The sequence below is a fragment of the Equus caballus genome, chromosome 25 (assembly GCF_041296265.1).
Source record: "Equus caballus isolate H_3958 breed thoroughbred chromosome 25, TB-T2T, whole genome shotgun sequence".
Lineage (NCBI taxonomy): Eukaryota > Metazoa > Chordata > Mammalia > Perissodactyla > Equidae > Equus > Equus caballus.
In genome coordinates, this window is record NC_091708.1 from 35666322 (window position 1) to 35690455 (window position 24134).

The window sequence follows — 24134 nt, forward strand, 5'->3', positions numbered from 1 at the left end:
AATTTCTTAACTAGTACGTACCTTGAGCAACTAATCATTCCACTTTTCTCACTTACAAAATGAAAACACCATCACTCACCTCACAGTGAAACTGTTGTAAAGAGCTAAAGAAGCAACGCATATAAAGCGCTTAGCACAGTGCCTGAAACATAGTATTAAGCACTCCATAAATGGCGGCCAGAATAGTTGAATTACTACATTCAACAAATGGACAAGTCAGAATGTTCAAAATATTGAGAAGCTGGATGTCTTACCTAACTGGTACATTAGAGGTAACTGAACTGAAAAACCTGCAACAACAACAATAATACCGGCCCTGAGTGCCTTCTAGTGCTAGGCACTTTATAAATTTAAAAATCTTTATAACAATCCAACAAGGGAACAGCCAAGCATAAGGTGTACACAATCTACTTCAGGAAGCATTAAAATGTTTCTATACAGTCTTGAGTGGAAACGTTTACTCTGTGTATGTATATATTTTTTCCCCAAAGAAAGAGATCTGAATATTTCTTATTCTGAGAATATATATATATATTCTAATATGTGCAAATAACCTATTACTCATATCTCTGTGTTCTTGGCAGCTTTCCTTAATTTTGTTTTCTCATTTATCAAAGAGTGATAACATTTTGATAGATGTTTGACAGATAACTAGACCTACTCATATCATGATGAATTAGTTTTAAAAAGTCAAGTAAGAACCTGTATAAATACTGGAAATTGTACAATCCTACAAAAATTGGGTAACACTGTGAGAACAGAAATGTAAAATGCAACAATTTTGCAAGCCTAGCTTAATTATTCCATATGAATTCTCCAGTCTAGCCTAACTGACATAAGGACTATCTGAACAAGCACTGCTCTTGTCCCCGTAAAGACAACTGCCTCCTCTCTCCTTCACCTATTTAAAACTCATTCTACCCAGCACTGTATGTCATACTTGTTACAGAGAACACTGCATTCGTTATCTTTTCACGAAATTATATTACCTTTCCAGCTAGAATATAAACTACCGAAGAGAAGGAATGCTTTTTCATAATGCATATCCTTAGTTGTACCTCCATACAACTTCTTGTCTATAAAAAGCACTCAAATATTCAATGACCAATCCATCACATTTCAATATTAGGCCACTTTTTATTTCAAGGAGTACAATACTTTCTAAGACTAAGGCTTGTACAACAATCCATCCCATTATAATTTCTAGATTATCCATTATTAAAGTTACAGTCTGCAAACCTGGTGACTACCTTTAGTTTACCAATTTGTCTAACTCCATGGTTCTCTGTGGTCCGGGGACCCCTGGAGGTCTTCAAGACACTTTCAGGGGTCTACAAGGCCAAAACAATTTTCACAGTAGTACTAAACCATTGTGTGCCTTTTTTTTTTTTTTTTTTAAGATTTTATTTTTTCCTTTTTCTCCCCAAAGCCCCCCGGTACATAGTTGTGTATTCTTCGTTGTGGGTTCCTCTAGTTGTGGCATGTGGGACGCTGCCTCAGCGTGGTCTGACGAGCAGTGCCATATCCGCGCCCAGGATTCGAACCGACGAAACACTGGGCCGCCTGCAGCGGAGCGCGCGAACTTAACCGCTCGGCCACGGGGCCAGCCCCCATTGTGTGCCTTTTTAACTCTCCTTCTCTCACTAGTGTAGTTTTCCAGAGACTACAAAATGTATGGAGACATTATCTAATGAAATGTGTCACATTTAGAAGTTCAATATAATTCAGTGAACCAACATTTTCTAAATGACCAATGCATGATGTTATAAAATCATATATGGATAAAAGATCCAGTCAAAATACAACAGAGAATGAATTTTAATGTAACACAATATAAAAAGTTCACTGATTTGGTTTCAGATTCCATTGAGAAGCTAGCATTTGTCAAGTTTTGGTATGGTATCAAAGAATAATATCCACAACTATCTGAAAGGGCTATTGAAATATTCCTTCCCTTTTCCAACTTCAAATCTGTGTGAAGCCAAATCTTCTTTATACACTTCAACCAGAACAACATACCACAACAGACTAAACATAGAAGCAGCTATCAGAACACAGCTATCTTCTATTAAGGTACACATTAATGAGATTGCAAAAAGGTACAGCAATGACACTCTTCTTACTAATTTTTTTTGTTTTGGAAAACAGTTATTTTTTCATTAAAAACATATCATTTGTGGGAAGTCGGGGAAATGGATAGATGTTGGTCAAAGGGTACAAAGTTGCAGTTATGTAGGATGAATAAGTCTAGAAATCTAAAGCATAATGACTATAGTTAATAACAGTGTATTAGATACTGGAAATTTGCTGAGTAGACTTCAGGCGCTCTCACCACAAAAAAAAAAAAGCAACTATATGAAAGATGGATACGTTAATTAGCTGGACTGTGTAATCATTTCACGAGGTATATGCATAGCAAAACATCATGTTGTGCACCTTAAATATATATATATATTTTTTTTTGGTGAGCAAGATTGTCCCTGAGCTAACATCCATGCCAATTTTCCTCTACTTTGTATGTGGGACACTGCCATAGCATGGCTTGATGAGTGATGTGTAGGGCCACACCCAGGATCCGAACCCACGAACCCTGGGGCGCCAAAGCAGAGCATGTGAACCCAACCACCAAACCACAGGGCCAGACCCCTACAATTTTTATTTAAAAAGAGACACCAAACATTTTTAGAGTAAGTGAGAGAGAAAGAGAAAGTATGTATTTAGAATTGCATAGAAATAGCTGTAGAATACATGCTAAACTCTTGACCGCAAGGGTTGGAGCGTTTATATGACAGGAATGAAATAATTTCATTTTTCACTTTGATTCTGTATTATTTTAATGTGCTTGTATTACCCTTTGTAATTTGAAACAAAAACTTTAAAATCTGAAGTCTTGAATATATTTATACATATATATGTATATAATTTGTGTTAAAATACAATGGTCATTTTTTAAGAGAATTAATAAATTTTTATCAGATATAGTTTCTAATAATATAAATATCAACAGATATAACTCACATAAACAAGAGATCTTTGGGGTCCTCAATAATTTTTAAGAGTGTAAAGGAGTCCTGAGTTTAAAAGTTTGAGAACTGCTGGCCTAACTAAATGTAGGTTGATTTTGGTGTTCCACAAACTAGGCCCATTTCACTTGGGAAATAGAGAAATTTCCCAGAAAGAAACAACGTCAACACTGTTCAACTTGGAGCAGTATTCACTCAGCTCGTGACAAACATTTTGCACTTGTTTTGCAGTAAGCAATCCTCCTACAATGAACAACTACTTAGATTTTCAGTGAAAGGATTTGGCAAAAACATCAACCATAATCACTGATTCCCATTTCATAAAGAATAATCACTTAGCTATATGATCTGTTTTAAGTAACCAAGAAAAACTGTACCAAGATGATAGGCAGCACTTACTGAGCCCATAGCATATGCCAGGCACTATGTTTTACTTACATTATCTCATAATCCTCACGACCCTGCAAGCAAAGTATAACAGAGCTGAAAAGAGACTCAGATGTAGTTGCCAAAGGTCACAGTTAATAAATGGTGGAATCAGGACTCAGAATCAGGACTGTGTGACTCCAAAGTCCAGTGTTCTCTCCACTCTACCAGTTTACCTTCATGACACTAGACTGGAAATCAGACCTGTTGCTCACTCTGTGTCCTCAAGCAAGTCATAACTTCCCTCAGACAGTTTTCTCAACTACAGGATAAGAGGGTTAGTCCAGCTGATCTCCAAAGTAGCCTCCACAGCTAATATTCTTGGGTTATGATTCATCACAACTTCAACCCTACAATTTTAGAGTAAAAGGCTTTTTGTATGCTTTTCTGAACAGAACAAGAGAAGCAAAACAAGTCATGGGGAAGTAATGAGTAAAATTAACAGACTAGGATACAGATTTTCATGCTTTAATATTAACAATCATCATAAAACATACTATAACCACTAAGCAGTCATTGTGTACTTCTTTCATTCCAGGCAGCTAGAGCTTCCTTCTTGGACATAAGCTTGGGCATTCAGCCAGCAGACATCTCTGAAGGTGGTAAGAACCTGTTAGCATGCAACTCTGGAACACCTAACTGAAGGACTGACATGGGGAGCAAGTGCCTCATCATTAGCTTGTATAGGAAGCATCATCTATTCTTTGAGGTATATTATACAGTAATCGATGGAGATATCTGCCAAGCATTTCAGATAAAAGAAGGGCAAGCTGCAGGAAACAATGAAAACTGACACATGACACTTCAACACAAAAAAACAAAAAAACAAAAAAATCCACAAAGAAATGTATTGATTGCAGGATAGTAGACATAAGATGAGGTTTTACTGTATTTGCATTGTGAATATTTGTCTAGGCTACCAAAATTTAAACTTCTTCTACAGCAGCTACAATCTGAACACAAGTGAGTATGTGCCAGACACTGAGCTGAGCCCTTTAGAGACATCACCCTCTAATCCCACTCTGCAAAGTTGTGAGGTATTATATTCATTTTAAAAGGTAAAAGAAGGTCTTATAGATCATAAGAGGCAGAGAAAGGACCTGAAAACAAATCTGAACAACTCCAAAGACTATAATCTTTACGAGACATCTTTGCTGGTTCCAGAGGGAGTAACACCTCATCCCTAGGTCAAAACAGAAAAATAATGTGCAATATTTAAGCCAAGTTACAAGGGTATTTTTAAAAACTTTTAAATAAAAGTTTTTAAAAGCTTGAAATCCATTTATGGAAATATCTGTTTAGATATTCGCAAAAGTCACAAGGTCACTGTCAAAAATCTATACTTCTTTGGATAACTATCAATACACAAACTCAGGATATTTGAGATGGCTGCTGTTGCTATAGCTTATATTCTTGTTATGCTCAGATAACCTAAAAAAATCTCTTTTGTCCAAAGAAGCCAGGAAGCTATCTTTTAGATGATACCATCCTTTTTACCCAAAACCGAGCATACTGAAGCAAATTACTCCAGTGCCTATTACTCAGGAGAAGAGAATTCATGTCATTCAAAACACTGTAGAAAAATGACAAGGTTTACAAGGTGACTTGCTAGCCACTTTCAGAGGAATGACTGAAAATTCGCGTACTAAAAGTTCTTTCAAACTTTAAAAAAGCTAAAATGAGGGTTTTTTAATGGGGTAAAAGTATAATTACAAAATCCTTCAACACACACAATTTGAGTTATTCTTCATTGGAAGTGAACCACCACTTTCTAAAAATATCTTAAAATGACGAATCAAGCAAGTTCCAATACTGTTAAGACTAAACATTAACTACTCAAGCAAATCGATTTATGATTTTTAAATCAAATTAAATACCGATTCATCAAAAGTAAATGGGAAAAGAATTTCTAAAAACAAATATCAGAAGCTACATTGCAATTTCTTCTAATTGTTTATAATAATGTCCATTAACGAATTCTAAAGGTTCCAAAGGTTATTTTCTATTTTGCTTTTCCCCTATGGAATATGGATCACAACTGGTCAGGAGAAAGTGCCTACTACTGGAGACACTACCAGGACCAACAAACTCAACTCCACTTCCCTTACATACGGTCCTGGTAAAACAGTACTGAGTCTCCCATATAAGAAGATACCTTCCATTTGCTGCTTTTTGCCTGTCTACTCCCAGATTTAGTGAAGAGAATACTCAACTTTTGGAACCAAATAGACATGGATCCAAATCCCAGGTCCACAACTTACCAGCTAAGTGATTCTGGAGTTACTGAACAAGCCTTAGTTTTCTTATCTGAAATAAAGCAACCATTCTGAAAGGCCAGTGTGAAGATTAGAGATAATATGCATAATGCATGTCTGCTGTTAGTAGTGCTAATCATTATGTGCCTGACACTTTCTTTTTTAATCCTGCCATTGTTTCTAAGTGTAATACATCCAGTAATAAATAACATAGAAAAGATTCTCTTTATTTCTCACTGACAAATCAGAAACGAGTAGCAAAGCACTAGGGGTGACCTCTAATACAAACCTGCTATCATTGACCTTGTCATAGTAAATATTTTTATTTTAATTGTTTAAAGATTTTTATTTTAATTGCTTAAAAAATTTTCAAACTGTTTAACAGGTCAGGGGTTTTACTTTGGAGTTATAGAAATGTTTTGGAACTAGCTGGATGGTGGTTGCTGAACATCGTAAACATACTAAATGCCACTGAATTGTTTAGTTTAAAATAGTTAATCTAATAAAAATAATTTTCAGAGGGAACGTGGAAAAAAATACCCTAATTGTTCCTATTGAACATCATTAGGTGCCAGGAATGTGACCAGTTTAAGTTTACTCAAAGTTCTCTGGTCCACATTTCTAAAGAAGCAGCCTGACTTGGCGGAAGGAACCCAAGGCTGGAGGTCAAGAAATCCACCTCTCACCCCAACTCTGCCACTAGTTAGGTGTGTGATTTTGGACAAGTCCCCTAACCACTCTAGATATATCTTGAGTTCTACATCTGTCAAAGAACAAAGCAGGGCTAAAAGAATCTCACAGGTTGCTCACAAGATTAAGGTTTTATACTTAAATTCTTGGCAAACCAATTATGCGAAATAAAATTACCTAGATAAAAAAATTCTTCCAAACTACAATATATGCTAACTCTGACAAACTAAAAGCCAGTACAGCTCCAGTGAGCTGAAAAATATGTTACCCTAAACAGGAAAACTTTCTCATTTCAGGGCAATTGGGTCCTCTTCACTCCTATTTACTGGAAAACAAAAGCAGACCCTATCATGACAGTGCCAAAATCATATTCACTGACATTATGATCTAAGCACAAAGGAAAAGACTTAAATCAGAGATGACTAATGGGATGAGCAGAAAGTCACTATTCTAAACCAGCTGGTGAACTGCAAGTTTTTAAACTAATAAACTCAGTGATGTCTTTTTATTCAACTATTAAGAAATGCATTAAGTATAAAAATATAAATCTCATACATCATTAGCGAGCCTATAAATAAAAATGATATACATTAATCAACATTATTTTGCAAATAATTCTTTTTCCTTTAAACAGCCTTTGTGTTAAAAACTCTTCCTGCTACAAGTCTCTGAAAAGGATACAAATCTAAAAGAACCTTATTCTGTTCTTAAATGTGCCTGGAATAGAAGCTAAATCCTCTGATAGCTCCTGGTATTTTGTTAAGTGTAGGTTGTTAAAGAAATGTTTTGGCAACTAACACCTTAACTACCATTAATTAGGGTAGAAGGCTTGTCTTCCTCCAATGTGCCTCTAAGTTCTAAGGGAAAAAAGAAGGGTATGGCATGATCATGCAAATCCTTTATTCATAAGGTCATCTCAACGCAGGGATCAAGGTGACTAGTTGGGAACTCTCATCTGTTGTTTTCAAAGGAGTAAGACATACAGCTTAGATATCCATGGCCGGCCAACGAAGCAGCAGTAAAGAAAGGCTCAAAGGATAACATTTAAGATGCATCAAGCTGCTAGGAACACATGAAGTACTTTACAACCTACAACAACTTATCTAACAAACTTAGTGAAAGAAGTGGAGCCACTTACAAATCAAAAGAAAAGTCTGGATGCCTTAACAGAAGTTTCCCAAATCAACTACTTAGATTCAGACTTCAGTAATAGATTCAGCAATTAAGTCTTACTTCTCTTTCTGGCCATTAAGTTGTATTCAAATGAAGGCATAAAGCCACGGATGCACAGCCTTTCTAAAAAGATTCCTGATTTTCTTTTATCAGAACAATTATCACCTGGATGTCGCCACTACACCTGCAAACTCAACAGCAGAACTCAACTTGCCTCCTGATCCCACTTCTCCTGGGTTCTCCATTTCTCTTCCCAGCACCCAAGCCCGCCATCAACTAGGCTTGAGACCTTGTAGATTTGTCATTCAGCTCTCACACCCAGTTACCAAGTTTCATCCTTTCCAAGGTATCCTTTCTATACCTATTTCCATGACCTTTGTCACTTTTTTCCTCGAACTTTTACAACAGCATCTTAATCAGTGTATGCATTTCAGCCTCTCTTTTCACATAGAAGTTGTCAAATTCATTAGGATAGCCCCAACGTCAGCCCTCCACTCTTGCTCAAAAACCTTTCACTGAAGCCTCACTCTCGACAGAACAAAGTTTGAATTCCTCATTCTTGCATTCAAGGCCTTCTATCAGTAACTTTAACATTCCCCTCCAAACTCACACTCTACCAATTCCTTTCATATTCCCTTATCTTCAAGTGAACCACTTGTTCTTTCCCATAGAAATCTTGAGCATTCTTATTTTGCTAACACCGTTCCCTCCATATACAATTCTCTTCTCCACTTTCTCCTAATCTAATCCTACCTGTTTTCTGTGGTTTAGCACAGATATCACCTACCACATCCTCTCTGAAGTCTCTTCCTTGTTCTCCTTAGCTAGAAATAATCTCTTGCTCTTCTGAATTCCCAGACCATTTTATCTCTTAAGTACTTATCTTTTTTAAAATGTATATATATCATACCATCACCTCCCCTAACAGACTGTAAGCTCCTAAAGGTCAAGGTCTATGTATACTTCATCTCTGTATCTCCAATGCAACTAGCACAGTACATAATAAGGACTCAAAATTATGGTGAATAGGGGGACAGCCTGGTGGCATAGTGGTTAAGTTTACCTGCTCTGCTTCAGCAGCCTGGGGTTCGCAGGTTCGGATCCCAGGCACAGACCTACACACTGTTCACTAAGCCATGCTGTAGCAGCGTCCCCACATACAAAATAGAAGAAGACCGGCATGGCTATTAGCTCAGCGATAATCTTCCTCAAGCAAAAAGAGGAAGACTGGCAACAGAAGTTAACTCAGGGCCAATCTTCCTCACAAAAAAAAAATTACAAATGAATAAACTAATAATAAAACCTATTAGCACTCCTAAGAAAGGACACTCATGAAAAAGAAAAACAAAAATACATCATTAAGACTTCAAGAGGCATAGCATTTCACAGGTAAAACTGAAATTCCAACTAAAACACTACAACTATAGTATTCTTTACCAAGTAACAGACTACAATATAAGAATAATTCATTCAACAAATACTCAAGTGTCTACTTAGTGCCAGGCACAGGTCTAGGTCCTTAGAATCTACAGAATACAAAACCAACATCAATCTTCACCTTCAAGGAGAGAAAGGGAAAAGGCAATAAGAAAATAAATAAGCAAAACATTTACAAGTTAAGTGTTTAAGTGGTATAGAGAAAAAGAGCGTGGGAAAGGCAGGGTAGGGAGGGCCAGATACAGAGGAGCTGCCATTTTAATAGGGTGGTAAGGGAAGGAAAAGGGAGATGTTCACAAAGACCTGAAGATGGAGCATATATCTCCAAGCACATATCTGAGAAACAGCATTCTAGGCAGAGCAAATAGCAAACGCAAAGGTCCAGAGACAGAAATATGCTTGGCATGTTAAAGGAACAGCAAAAAAGCCATTGTGGCCAGAATGGAGTAAGCAAAAAGAAAAGTAAGAGGAGATGAGGTCAGAGAAGAAAGAAGAAGGGATCTGATCACATTAAGGCCTTGATAGGACTTGGCCTTTTACTCTGAGCAAGACAGGGAATCACCAGAGGGTTCTGACGAGAAGGAGACAAAAATCTGACTTACCTTTTTAAAAGGATCATTCTTGCTATGGTATTGAGTAAATACTATAAGGGAGCAAGAGCAAAAAAGGGCTACTGCAATAATTCAGAAGAGGTGATGCACACTTAAATCAGCAGAGGTGATGAAAAGCTGTCAGAGTCTGGATACATTCTGACGACAGAACTGGCAAGACTTCCTGATGGGTCAGATGTGGTGTGTGAGAGAAAGAAAGCCAAGGACGACTCCAAGTTTTGGCCTGAGCAACTGGAAAGGCGGAAGAAGTTGCTACTTACTAAGATGTGGAAGACTACAAGACGAGCAAAGGGAAGAGGGGGCAGAGTAAACATCAGGAGTTTGGTTTGGGACAAGCTCAGCTTGAGATGCCAATAAAATAGATAAGTAGAAGTGACAAAGTAGGCAGTAGGATATACAAGCTGAGAGTTTCAGAGATAAAAATTTGGGAGTCATCAGAACATACACGGTATTTAAAGTCATGAGATTGGATGAGATCACCAAGGGAATGAATAAAGAGCAGAGATTCCAGTGTTAAGTAGGAGTACTGAGGAAGAACCAACAAAGGAGACTGAAAAGAAACCAAGGAGATAGGAGGAGAATCGGCAGAGTGTGGTGTCCTAGACACCAGAGCAGAAAGCATTTCAAGGAAGAAGGCATTCACTGTACCAAATGCTGCTAACAAATCAAGTAAGAATTAAAGTTGATGGTTTTGACAAGAGCAGTTTCAGTAGAGTGACGGGGTGGAAAGTCTCATTAGAGTAGATTCAGGAGAATAGAAGATGAGTAGAAACAACTTTTTCATGTAGCTAGAAAAGACAGTGTGGTCAAGAAATAGTTGTTTAAAATATATATATATGTGGGGGCTGGCCCCGGGGCCGAGTGGTTGGGTTGGCACACTCCACTTTGGCGGCCCGGGGTTTCACCGGTTTGGATCCTGGGCGTGGACATGGCACCACTCATAGGGCCATGCTGGGGAAGCATCCCACATAGCTCAACCAGGGACACTCACAACTAAAATGTATGGCTATGTACTGGGGGGTTTTGGGGAGAAGAAAAGAAAAAAAAAAAGATCAGCAGCGGTTGTTAGCTCGGGTGCCAATCTTATATATATATATATACATATATACGAAATAACAGCATGTGTATGCTGACTGGAATGAGCCAGTAGACAGGAGAATAATGATGTTGCAGAATGGCGGGGAGAATGGATACGATTTCAACTGTTACAGAATTTCACTAGAAGAGTTAAATTGCCCAATAAAGAGAACTGTCACTAAGTTAGCAGGCAATAATTCCAGAGTACTGTTACTCTTTGTGATGCTCAACAAGGGAGACAGGTAACTCATAATTCTAATTCACATGCCATAGAAGGCTCAGAAGAGAGGCTGCACCATTTACTGAGAACCTTCATGTTAGGCATTTTATACGTTATTTCATTTAAGCTCAAAATAACTTCATGAGGTATTACCTTTATGTTACAGATAAGGAACCAGAAGCTCAGAGAGAGCAAGTAATTTGATTAATGCACAAAGCTGGTGAGTGGTAGAGCTATGTTTCAATACCAGTTCCATTTGAGTATTAGATAAGGAATTATTGTTAATTTAGGGGGTTAAAATAGTTTTGTGGTTACTTTTTTTTAGGTTCTTATGTTAGAAATACATACTGAAGTATTTATGGATGAAAGTCTATGATGTATAAGGTTTGTTGTAAATACTCCAGCAAAAACAACAACAAAGGAATAGTGAGTGAGGGAGAGATGAAACAAGAGCAGCAAAAAGCTGGTAATTGTTGAAGCTGGTTGATGGGTACATGAAAATTCACTGTACTGTTCTCTTTTATGTACATTTGAAAATGCCATGATAAAAAATAAAAATCCAGGTCTTTCTGAGTCAAATTTTCTCATTACTTCAAAGCCTGCCCTTAATTTCTGCTCAATCCTCCCTTCAAAAAAATGTTATGTGCTTCAACGCTTACAAACAATTTTCTTATCTTCTTTAATACTCACTCTAACTCTGTAAATTAGGGGTTTCATCCCAACTGTATACACGAGGAGAGAGATCTACAACTAGCAAATAGCAAGATCAGACCTCCAAGCCAAGTTTTCTAGTGTCAAAAACATTCTTCTACTACCCAATACAGCAATAAAGCTTGCACATGGGGTCATCTTTAGGCGTACCTATAAGGAAAGTCCACCCAAGTGCTAGCCCATTTCCTCAGATTCATAACTACCGCATAATCCCAGGACCCTGAGTTTCCCAGGAAGGACAAGCATTATTCCAGGCAGTCCTTGAAAAGACTTGTACTCAAGGGCTTAAAGAGGCAGGTTTCAAATCTGCCCAGCCATCAACCTTCCTTGCCAAATTCAGGGACTAACAGGAATTTGATATACAACCTCTGAAAGGGTGTTCTGAAAGCCTGCCAATCTCTGCTCTAGAGGCAACTCTTCGGGCCTCCATTTCTCTAAATGTTAACACTCTGCTGTTCACCTACATTACACAGCTATCATAGGGACTAACGTCCAGGTATGTGAACCTTGAGCTCTAGAAATAAAGGACACTACTGAACAATAATACTGACCAATTTCAAAAGCCAATTTTGTACAATTCCACATTTACCACAAAGCTGACATAACAGAAAGTATCACAGTTAATACTTATTTTTAAGATACCAGCCTTTTTAAAAGCTTCATCACTAATATGTTTGACATCTGTTCTTCCATGCTAAACTTTGACATTATAAGTTTACTTATAGCTTACTTCAAAAACAACTGAAAATAAGCATACCTAGGGCTCCAGATGTTTATTCTCTGCAGCTGCTAAACTACAATATCAAAACTGTAACAACTTTCCCCTCTAGCTCACTAGCTTTGCTAACTAAAACCGAGTTGTCCAGAGCTACTTAAGTCAAGAAATACACAGTATCCAATACTTCATTGGGTTAAAATGTGGGTTGTCTAAGCTGTACAAAAGCCTAATCATTGCATGATTACATGCACTGTTTAAGGAGTTTCAGATTTACCTGGAATCATAAACATCATAAGAATGAATTACTTCCATCTTAATTTCTAGAAACAAACCACTTCTTTATCAGGTCACTACGGAGCTGTCTTAAAATGTACTGATTTTCAGTTAGGCTAACTGAACATAGGTAGGCAAAGTTACAGACTCCATTTTCACATTAAGGGCCAATCTACGTTACTTACCAACAATATTACTGAGTCCTTCTAAGAAATCTTAGGTCCAGCACAAAAGACACCTTTGAGCCTAAAGTCAACACATGTTTGCTGAATTAAACTGGCAAAACAGGTGAGCATATTAAAAACATAAATCTAGATAGAGTCTTTCAGGACAAATACTATTTGCTTTATGTCAACACTATTAATATGGTTAAAGTCAATTCATAAACAAAATGCTGACCTGCCCAATAGGATATCGTGAAAAGCCCTGGCACCTGAAAAACTGCAAAGAACAGGAAATTCTGCAGGTGCAGTAAGAAACTACATCTTATCCATGACCTAGAAACGCCTCAGAATTTATTACACAACCTGCTGCAGAATTCTCACTTTTCAAATGGAAATGAACCATGGAGTCACACAATGCAAAGCTGTGATTTTATTATTGATATAATCAACTGTACCCTTTAGTTGTGCTAAAGTTAAAAAGCAGATGTTCTACGTAGTGTTAGTTATGTCAGAAGTTAAGAAAATTTGAGTATCAAATAACTAAAATTTAGGACTGCTTCATTCACTCAGCAACACACATATGGAACGTCCTTTGTGAAACAGACATCATACTTCTCAAAAACGATGCACTTAAAGGTCCCTTAAGACAAGAAATAACTCAAGCTGGGCATGAAAGTAACAAATCAGATAATTTGGTCACCTCACTAATCAATGCAAGACCTATAAGTTAAAGATTTGCATATCTTTCAAGGCTCAAACCATTTAAATATTTATATCAACATTAATCTGGCATCATTATTTTATTTCTTTCTGTTTTAATCAACATATAAATTTAACTTACATCTCTCAATAAACAGTTTTCTAAAATTAGACTGGATTATGAAGCCTCTCATAATTACCTGTCAGAAACAGTGTTTCTACAGTTGAACAAATTTTTAAAAACAACCAATTTTCCAATAAAAGGATCTATGCAAAACAAATGAAAACAGAAGAGCAGTAAGATGGGTAATGGTGTCCAAACATGTTATATAAGAGAGTAAACTATGAAGGGTAGATCAGCTAGCACAGAAAAATTACTATCAGGGCTGAGGATTACCAAGCCCAAGCAAATTAATGTCTAATAAAGCAACATACTATTTATACTTTTGTAATGTCAATCATGACCAGCATCTGGAGACTTTTTACAACCAATAAACCAAACACAACATTAAAAAGCATTTAAAAGTCATTCCTCCTAAAATAGAGCATAACCTGTCAATGGGCTTAGAAATGTAAAATGGATGGTTATTTGATAAAACTTAAAAAATGAAAAACTACTCAATAAATCTGAAAAAGGAGGCTTAATGTCACTAGAAGGCATAACTCTTTTTCCATTCAAGTCACTCAATGATTTTCTACAAATACATAGGAAAATATTATATTTATTATTCCTGAGTTAAGAACTGAATTCACTCAGCGAGAGAAGTAATGTCTCTGGAAATTGACGTTCAGAAACAATCTTGGGCTATAGCTAGAACTCACAATGTTTCTCACAAGCTTCTGTTCAGACTCAAGTATTCAAATCAGCACCAACACACAGCTGCAGAAATGAGCCAGGAAATATAAGTAGACAGTAGAGCAAAGAATGAACAAACTTTAATTTGCAGACATCTCTGAAATTCACAGAAGTTTCATCTTTATCCAAGTTTCTCACTACAAATTAACCCAACTAATGCCAAATTCTGAAGTATTAATTATTATTTGACCAGGCTAAAAGGAAAAAAAGAACTAAAGAAATAACATCTCTTCTCCATACTGACATAGTTCTAATCTTTCCGAAAGACTAAAACTTGTTTTATATAAACCATCTCAATTCTCATGGGAGGGAGATAAAGAGTCAGGTTTCTGGAGGAGAAACAAGCACAAAGGGATTAAGTATCTTGTCCAGCAAGTCACCAGTGAAAATAAAACCAGAGCCAATTATTTAGCCTACAAAATCTAAATAACCTGCTTTCCTTCATTCATAAACTTAACATAATATTTTAAAGTGCCTACAAATTATCCCAAACCATAGAACTTCATGGAACAATACACATAATCAGAACACTATGCCAAAATTGAGTATTCTGAACAAGAAAATACTGCTTGCCCCAAGTCAATAAAAGGCACTAACACAATGGACTTAAAAAATACAAGGAGGAAACAATAGCCATCTTGGAGAAAATTTTCAAAGGTCACTCTATTCATCTTATATCCTACTGCTCTAATTCTCTGCCAGGTGGCAAAGGGGTCACACATGCTCCTTATATTTGATACACATGTCAAATCTCAAAATACTGCTAAGAGTTTCAATCGAAAGCATATTATACTTTAAAAACCTTTCCCTCCAAAAGTAAAATCTTATAGCAATGCCTTCAGAGCATTACTTTGCTGCCTTCACGATACACTTCAAATTTGAATTTTAAAAATGATTAGCTTCCAGGGCCGGCCCCATGGCGTAGTGGTTAAGTTCAGTGCATTTCACTTCAGTGGCCTGGGTTCACAGGTTCCAATCCTGGGCACAGACCTACACCACTCATCAGCCATGCTATGGCAGTGACCAACATATAAAGTAGAGGAAGACTGGCACAGATGTTAGCTCAGGGCTAATCTTCCTCAGCCAAAAAAAAAGATTAGCTTCCAGTTTATTTTTTAAATATTTATATCTACAGATTCAGATTATTTGAAATGTAGTGTCCTGCTCAGTCCTCATTAAGGTTTAGGCAAGATTCCCACTTTCACTCAAACTTAATATTTGAACTTAAAATGGCTGCATTAAGATACTTCCTAAATCGACAAAAGAAGAAAACCAGTCCACCCAGAAAGCTTCCCAGTGTACCAAAACGGACTTTTTATTTGAAATCATACTAGGTACCACATTACACACTACATGAAACCCACAAAGTGATAATTGAAGTTATTTCTGCAACATGAGGAATAAATTTTTTGCAAAATCTAACAAGACTGAATTTTCAACTGTCAAAAGGGAAATCGTCTTCCAAGATTCTAGAAAACCGTGCTTACTGAGGCAGTCTCTAAGCAGTTTCCTTAATCCTTCCAAATTCCAAAGAATCTAACACAAGCCACAGAACACTGAATGAGACCTGCACTGAAAGGCCCGTGCTCAAACCCCTAAAGGTTATTTCCGACGTATTTGGCAAGCTGATGGCAATATGTCCACAGAACCCCAGAAGTCTTTCCTCAGTAAAGCTAACACTACACTCCCCAACTCAAATCAAAATACCAGAAAATCCAAAAGCCTCCAACTAAATGTTACTTGAACTATATGGGGGGAAAAGCCGACAACCCAGGATCAGTTATTTGCACCTTGAAAGAGAGTTAAACAGTCGAAGAGCTCCATTCCTGCCACTTTTAGGAGCTGGATGTACATTACCTCTGTGTGCCTCTAGCATGGTACTCAGATATTACATCACTCAATGCCTGAAAACTGCTCCATTACCCAGAAAGCACCAGGGTATGTGAGACACTGCACCAAGGTATCCCTTCCTCCCGCTTTGATACTCAGCCCTCAAATGCTGCTGACGCTGGGCCCTGCTCTCTTGCAGTATCTTCACAAAGACATCTGCCCTGCAGGAGCTGCAATCCTATTTCGATTCACTCTTGGTGCACTCCTTATAACCCCATGTGGTTCTTCTATCTGCCCGTGCATCAGGCCGATGTGCTAGGACGATATCCTACCACACACCTCCTCCAAACTTGGAGTATGTACTCAGCTCTCCCCATCCCATCCCCATTCCCTGGGTTCTGGACTAAAATCAGCCTTCGTGATCTCTCTGATTCTAGAAGCAAGTATTTGCAGATGTGGTAGAGGGCTTAGTGTCCTTCATTTTCCATTAACAACATTCCAGGATCCACACATATCCCCCTACACACTCTCCAGTTTCCCTAAGTCCAGAATTCAATCCCTCCTTTAGCTTTTTTCCCAATTTCTGCACTCTGCCCTTCCTTATACCTTCAGAAACCTAAAAATTTCGGCCCCTTTAATCCCTCAAAACTCAAAGTTTTCCAATCTCTCCCCTGTTCCTCCCACACTCTTTTTAAGCAACCTATTTTCCTAATTCTGTCCCACCTGAACCATTTCCTGCCCTAAACCTGGGCATCCTACTTGCCCCACCACCACCACCACCCCAATCCAGTACACAACCTATCCCTTGCCAGATACAGACATGCCCACACACATCGCTGCCTCGCCCCTCCCTTACCCTATTATAGGTAGTAAGCATTCTTCTACACCCTCTTCCAAAAATATCCTATCTTCCCCACTCCCCTCCCTCTGTTCCCTGTCTACTCTATTCTCTCTACTAGGTGAAATCTAACACCCCAAATCTGTGCCTTCTTCCCTCCACATATTGTACTCTAGACCTGGATACCTTCCCTTCCAACCTATCCTCTACTGCCTCCCTGTACTGATTCTCCTCCACACATGCATCACCTCCCCCCCATCTTCCCTCCACACTTCCTGCCCCAGAAACGTTTCCTTCCATCTGACCCCACACCGCACCTGCCACTCCAAGAGCATTTCCCTCACCCCCTACACCTTTGGCCCTCCACACTCCACTCCACCTGTCCCCTCCAATGTCCCCCCAACCCCAAAGTTCCCTGTCTTGCTACACCCCCACTTTCCTATACTTCCCACAAGAACACCCTCCATTTCACTCACTTCTCTTCCTATCAGATAAATGCCCCGCAGTCCTCCTGCCCAGACATCTTCTCCATCATCCTACTCCTGTCCCCACTTCTCTCTCAAACCCCTCAAACTCAAGCCATGCTCCAATCACCTTCCCCCTTTCCCCCTGCACTCCTCTCCCCTGAGCACCCCCACCAGACACCTGCCTCCTGCCCTCACATGCTCCGTCTGTCCAGCCTCCTGTCTGCTCTACACCACTCCTTGCCAGACACCGTCCTCACGCCCCTCACAGGTCTCCTGAAGCCTCTGGGCCTACTCTCACCCACACCTCCCGCATGAGCACCCTCCATTTCCCTCTCCATCACTGAGAGACCCCTAGACACCCTCCTTCCCTCTCTCCCTTTTCACGCTCACCCTGCCACGTCTCCCCCTACCCGGACACCCTTGCTCCCCATCTCCCGTCACATCTGGCCAGCGGCCTTCCCAACAGCTGCCCCTACTCCCTGCCCCTCACAGCAGCCCCGACCGGGACATCAGCTTCTTCCATTGCCCCCTCGAGTCCCCAGTCTTCTCCTTCCATTCCCATCACACTCGGCCCTGCCCTCCCCAAAACCTCCCTCACCCCCATATACTGCCCCCCCACGCGCCTGAATGTCCTCCATCCCTCTCGCACTCGCCTTGGCCCCCGTGGGCCCCCCAAACCTACCCGAAGGCCCTCACCTTCCACTGGGCCGGATCCCTCCACCCTTCATTCTCCCCCACATCTGCCCACGCCCTCCGCCTGCCCCGCGAAGGCTCTCCCCCAGCCCCTGTCCCCAATGTCCTCCAACACCTGCCCGGAGCCCTCCATCCTACCCAGACCCCGGGCGCTCGGTCCCCCCACACTGCCCACGCCCTCCCCTCGCCTGGGGCCGGGACCCGTCCCCCACGAAGGTGAGGAAGGCTGCCCGCTGCCCTTGCCCGAAGCGGCCCGGGCACCGCCGCCGCCGCGGCGGCCACAATGCCGGAGCCACGGGGGCCGGGATTGCTCCTGCTCTCCGCCCCAGCCCCCGCGGCCGCCGCCGCCGCCGCTGCTAAGGACGCACAACAAACAATGCGGGGCCCGGGCCGGCTCCGCCAACCGCCTCAACCGCCGCCTCAACCGCCGCCGCCCGGGACGGCCCGCCGCGCAGGCGCCTGCCCCGCCGCCGCAGCCTACCCGCGCCGCCGCGCTCTGCCCGCGCCCGGTGCCCGCTCCCGCTCCGCCGCCGCCGCCACCTCGTCCGCCCGCGTCTCCGGCTCCTCAGCCCAGCGGCGGCGGCTGCGGCGGCTGCTGCCCTGGTGGCGCTCGCTGCTCCGGTCTCCGCTTCGGCGGCGGCGGCGGCGGGCACGTGACGCCGCCGAGAGCGCCCATTGGCCGGGCCGGGGGGCGGGCCCCGCGGCTGCTGGGGAACGGAAAGCCCGCCCCCTCGCTCGCCGCGCGCCCCCTCCACGCGCGCTCTGCCGCACCTGAGACAGCCAGCCAGCGCCCGCCGCCGCCGGGCCGCGCCGTCGCCTGCGCCAACTGCGCACCTGGGAGCGCGCAGGGACCACACGCTGGCGGCGGCCGCATGCACCTGCGAGCGGACGCTTACGTAAACTGCGTCCCCGCCCTCCTCCCGGCGCCCGGCCCCCGCCCGCTGCAGCACCTGAGCCCCGCTGCGCTAGCGGCGTAACCGCTGCGGAACGAGGACGAGCTGCGCAGGGAAGGGTGCGAAATGCACGGAAACTTCGTAACTTCCGAATCTGGGAGCGGCTCCCGGCCACCGCGGCGAGCTGGCCTCCCCCAGCCCCGCGCCCTAGGACGAGGTACCCCGCAACCCCAGGGGCTACGCAAACGGAGTAGGCCCTGCAATGCCTCCCCAGGTGACACTTGTTACAAGGTTCGATCCCAGCCTTCGCTCCTCCTACACTTACCAGCTGTGTGACCTTGACCAAATTACAGAACCACTCTGATCCTCAGTTTCCTGATCGGGGAAACTGGGACCATAATTCCGATTTAGGAGCTGTCGGAGAGATGGGAAAAAATAGGCGTGAATTCTCCTAGCACATAGCAGGCACTGAACAAAAGTTGCGGTTTATTCAGCCACCACCCCTCCTTCTCCCACCCTTAATGGACCTCCCTGAGATTGAGCTGGGGCAAGGACCTCTCTGACCTTACGATTAGGTCAAACTTTGCCTAAACCCATACCCGGCAGGTGCTGGGGAAGAACTGGAGGTTTGCTTTTTGTCGTAGACTCACTAGCCAGTACCTTCTTGATACCCAGCATTCTACCAGCCAATTTGGCCCCTACTGAGTACCTGCTGCATGCTGGGTGCTGTGCTGGATGCTGGGATGCACAGGTGAATGATTCAGGTCCTTGCTCTAAAGGAATTTCCAGCCTGGGGCAGAAACGACCTGGCCACCCGGTGCCAGGACCTGGAGAGCTGGGAGTCCAGGAGGGATCTCCCACAACTGCCCCCTCCCGGCCCCTTCCCATCTTTCTAACATACCAGGCTCAAATATTTTAACAGCTCTGCTTCACTCACGGAATTAAGTGTAAACACTAACTCAATTTTAAAAGCTTTGGTGATCTGGCTTTAAGTTTCAAGGTACAACCCCTTCCCTTTGTCCCTCCTTCAGGCCACCTTGACCCTCCACCCACACTGACCTTCGGTGCTGCTTATGAGCTACTTATGAGCCTCCTGAGCCGGGACGTAGGCCCCAAAGCCTTTCTACACCCTCTCCCCACCTCCGATCACCCACACCTTTCTTTATCCTCATGAAAAACTCCTTGGTCTTCTTATCAGTCAGCTCACAACATATTCTCTCCGGAACTCCTTGGCTGCCTCAGACACGTTGTCTGATCCTCTGCTTTGCATGTAGACCATTAAACTGTGTATACTTATGGCACTAGATTGTAACTGTCTTACTGCCTGCCACCTCCCTGGACTCAAAGCACCTTGAGGACAGATCATCTCTCTACCTGAATGGGTTAGGGAGGTCCACACATGCACGTGAGATGAGACCCTTAAAGCTGGGCTTTGCAGGAAGAACATGAGTCTGCCAGGGGGAGAAGAGATGCTGCAGTGTAAAGGTCTGGAGTCAGTGCCCACTAGCTGTGTGATCTTAGAAAATCAGTCTCTCTAGGTCTTAGTTTACTCATGTGTCAAGTGAGACTGTAATACTGCATACCTTCGAGGGCTGTTATAAGGATCTGATGAAACAATACATCTCAGGTGCTCACTATGGTGCCTGGTACTTGGTAACATTTTTTATTTTTTTTTAAATAAGAGGACTACATGGTATTAAGCATTCAATAGTATCTCTTATTCCAATACCTTTATTGTGTTTATAACTCCACAAATTCCTGCTAAAAACATGCAGATGATACAAAAGTAAAGAAAGTAAAAATTTCAAGTGTTGCTCTCCCTTCATGCCTGGCACTCTACTCCCTCTGCCCCTAATGCCACCTCCCAGAGCAGCCACTAAGTTTTTCATGACCTACAATGTATGTCCAGAGAAAGAAGAAAGTTGCAGAAAATTGTATATCTATAATGTGTAGGTAATACTTGGGTTCTGCATAGAAAAAGGCCAGAAAAGATCAAACACCGATTACTACCATTATGCCCAGAAAGTAGAATTGAATGTGGGGATAGGGGACTTTAAATACTTCTGCATTGTTTTAATTTTTTTGAAGAATACATATCCATATATAAAACACATTTTTAAAAATCTTATTGAGATACATTTACATATCATAAAATTCATGCATTTCAGGTGTACAAGACAAGGATTTTCATTAACTTTACGGAGTGGTGCAACATCAGTATAAATCAGTTTTAGAACATTCTGCAGATTCCTCATAAAATTCCTCATACTCATTTACTGTTAATCCCCATTCCCACCCCCAGCCACAGGCAATCACTAATCTACTCTTTGTCTGTATATTTTTGCTTTCTCTGGGTATATTAGACATATTTCCTTAAAAATCAAATAGGGGCCAGCCTGGTGGCGCAGCGCTCTTCGGCGGCCCGGGGTCCGCCGGTTCGGATCCCGGGTGTGGACATGGTGCCGCTTGACAAAAGCCATGCTGTGGTAGGCATCCCACGTATAAAACAGAGGAAGATGGGCATGGATGTTAACTCAGGGCCAGTCTTCCTCAGCAAAAACAGAGGAAGATTGGCGTAATTAGCTCAGGGCTAATCTTCCTCAAAACAAAACAAAAATAAATAAAAATCAAATAGATGTTTTAGAAATGAAGAATAAAAGTATCACCTCCTAATCTCACCCACTGATAGTAATCCCTGTTGACATTTGTATCTATTGTCCCAACTTTTTTCTATGTATATAGATATATAACTTTTACAAAGTGAGATTATAGTCTACCTGCGGTTTTGATCTTTTCACTTAACAATATAGTAAATACACCTCTTTTTGTGTCACTGAATACTCTTTTGCATAATGTTGTGTCTTAAGAATCATTTAATGAAAGCAAACCCCTGTGTTGAGTATTTGGGTCTTTTCCAGTATTTCCACTGTTATGAACAGGGGAAGGGAATAGATGTTGTAAAGTTCCAGAGCTCAGTGAGTTCTGAAATCACACCGAAATTCGAATTCTAGCATATGCCTGTTTCATCCATGCATTGCACAAATATTTATTGAGAACCTACTGCATGCCAGTCCCTAGGGGTACAAAAGCAAGCAAACAGCTACACGGCCCTACCTTCGTGGGGCACAAGGCCAGTGGGAGAGAGACATACATTAATCAAATAATAACACTGAATGGCCCACAGAGAAGGGAGCAGCCAACAGGGGGCAGGGGGTCCCCAAATGCTCTCAGAGGAGGCATCTTTGGAGCATATCCTTGGCACGGGGCTGTGCCATTCTTATAAAAGGTGCCTAGTAAAGAGAGGTGAATTGGCTCCCCTGCATGAGCAGTGTGCAGCCCTTCACAGTTTCTGGCCTTCACGCCCTTAGCTCAAAGTCGCCCAGCCAGGAAAGGGCATAGCTGGTTTGACTCCCAGTCCAGTACTCTTGGTCCCAACTGACTCTGCATCCCAAATGACACTGCCCTTTATAGAAGGTGCTCGTCGTTGAAGAACCACACTGGGACAGAGGTGGAAAACACATATAGCAGTGCTATCCAATACGACAGACACCAGCCACGTGTGGCTATTTAATTTAATTAAGATTAAATAAAATTTAAAATTCAGTTCCTCAGTTGCACTAGGCGTGTTTTAAGTGCTCTGTAGCTACACGTGGCTAGTGGCTACCATAGTGAATGGCTCTGATATGAAACTTTTCCATTATTGCAGAAAGTCCTATTGGTTGGCGCTGACCTAGAGGAACAATAATAATATAGTAGTAGTAACAATAATATCTTACTTGTATATTATTTTCCAAAGCCTGCCCTGGGAGGTAGAGGGGTCAGTCTGGTCTCCCTAGTCTTCATTTCCCCACCCCTCCCCCCACCATAGGCCAGCTCTATGGAAAGAAGCTGAAGACGGAAAGGTGGCTAGTCAGGTGCTGTGAGTGAGAGGTGGGACATAGGGGATGTGACATCCCTCAACTTCCTGCCATCATGTTTCTAAGTGTACATGCATCTCCAGCCGTTCTCTCCTCCCTCCCTTCTTTTACAAAAACTGGTTCCTCTGAACAAAGGTCGGGTCCTTCTCTTGCGCCTGAGTGTCCTCTGTTCTTCCCCTCTAAGGAACTTCACTCCTTAATTTGCCCTTCTCTGCTATGGTTAGCTTCTCCTTCTCTACTAGATTCTTTCCATTATTATCCAAACAGTCTCTTCCATTCTTAAAAAAAAAGAAAGAAAGAAACAAGATCCCCAGGTGATCATGTGCAGCTTACAGTTTGAGAAGTATTGACCCCAAATCAACAGTTACGGATGCCAGTCAGAGACTCGAATATCACAGCAGAATTGCTGACATGATTTTCTCAAACGGTGAATAACCCTTGGTAGAGTCTGAACACAGCAAAGTATAATCTTCATTCACTTTGCATAGTATTTGCCTCCCTGGAATATTAAAATCATGCTCAAATGAACTTTGTCTTTGTATGAAAAATAGTTGTTAGGCTCAGATAATTGCATCCAGGATGTTGACCTACAAAAATGTCCAGTGTGACATTCAAAAGTCCAGTGATACTGTCCATGCATTGCAGGCCGTCTAGCATTCCTAGCTTCCCCCCAATAAATGTCATTCTGGCTACCCAAACTCCACTGCAAGTGTCTGAAGCCCCAAGTGAGAACTAGACTATGGCACTAGACTCATTCAACAGCCTCCGCAGGATCTCTATCTGGAGATCTCACAGGCTACTCCACTGTCTATAACTGCCCAATCTTTTCCCTAAACCCCAAACCCATTCCCCCTCTCAGTTCCCCATTTCAGTTCCCATGTTGAGGCCGTGGCAGCTACTAATATTGAATGATAAGTAGACTGAAGGTTTCACGTGCGCAGAATGTGTGTTTGATTTGTTCTCCTTGTATCCCTTAGAATGGGGGTCAGGCATATAGTAGGCCCTTTTTCCCATCCCCCTTCCCATTCCCAGCAAATTTTCCCATTCCCCTTCCTCAGGTAACAAACCCCAAAGCAATTTGGAAGAGGATGACTAGACAAGAAGAGAGCGGGGATTCCTGGTCAGGAAATCCCCACTTCTTACAGAAATTCTCCTAATATCCC

General features: G+C 41.8%; 1 protein-coding gene across 15 annotated transcripts in view; it reads right to left on the reverse strand.

Annotated features, from left to right (window-relative positions):
• Nucleotides 1-18814, reverse strand: part of STRBP (spermatid perinuclear RNA binding protein) — a 124321-nt gene extending 105507 nt beyond the window's left edge. For 6 of the 15 annotated variants that reach the window (XR_002803882.2, XR_002803880.2, XM_023628834.2 and 3 more), the window contains exon 1: nt 18643-18814. The gene's annotated coding sequence lies outside the window, so the exon portion shown is untranslated. Of the gene's footprint in view, nt 1-18529; nt 18612-18642 lie in introns of those variants that run through there. The other 9 variants (XM_070251726.1, XM_070251729.1, XM_070251732.1 and 6 more) reach the window with 7 other exon arrangements.
• Nucleotides 18815-24134: the final 5320 nt, after the last annotated feature.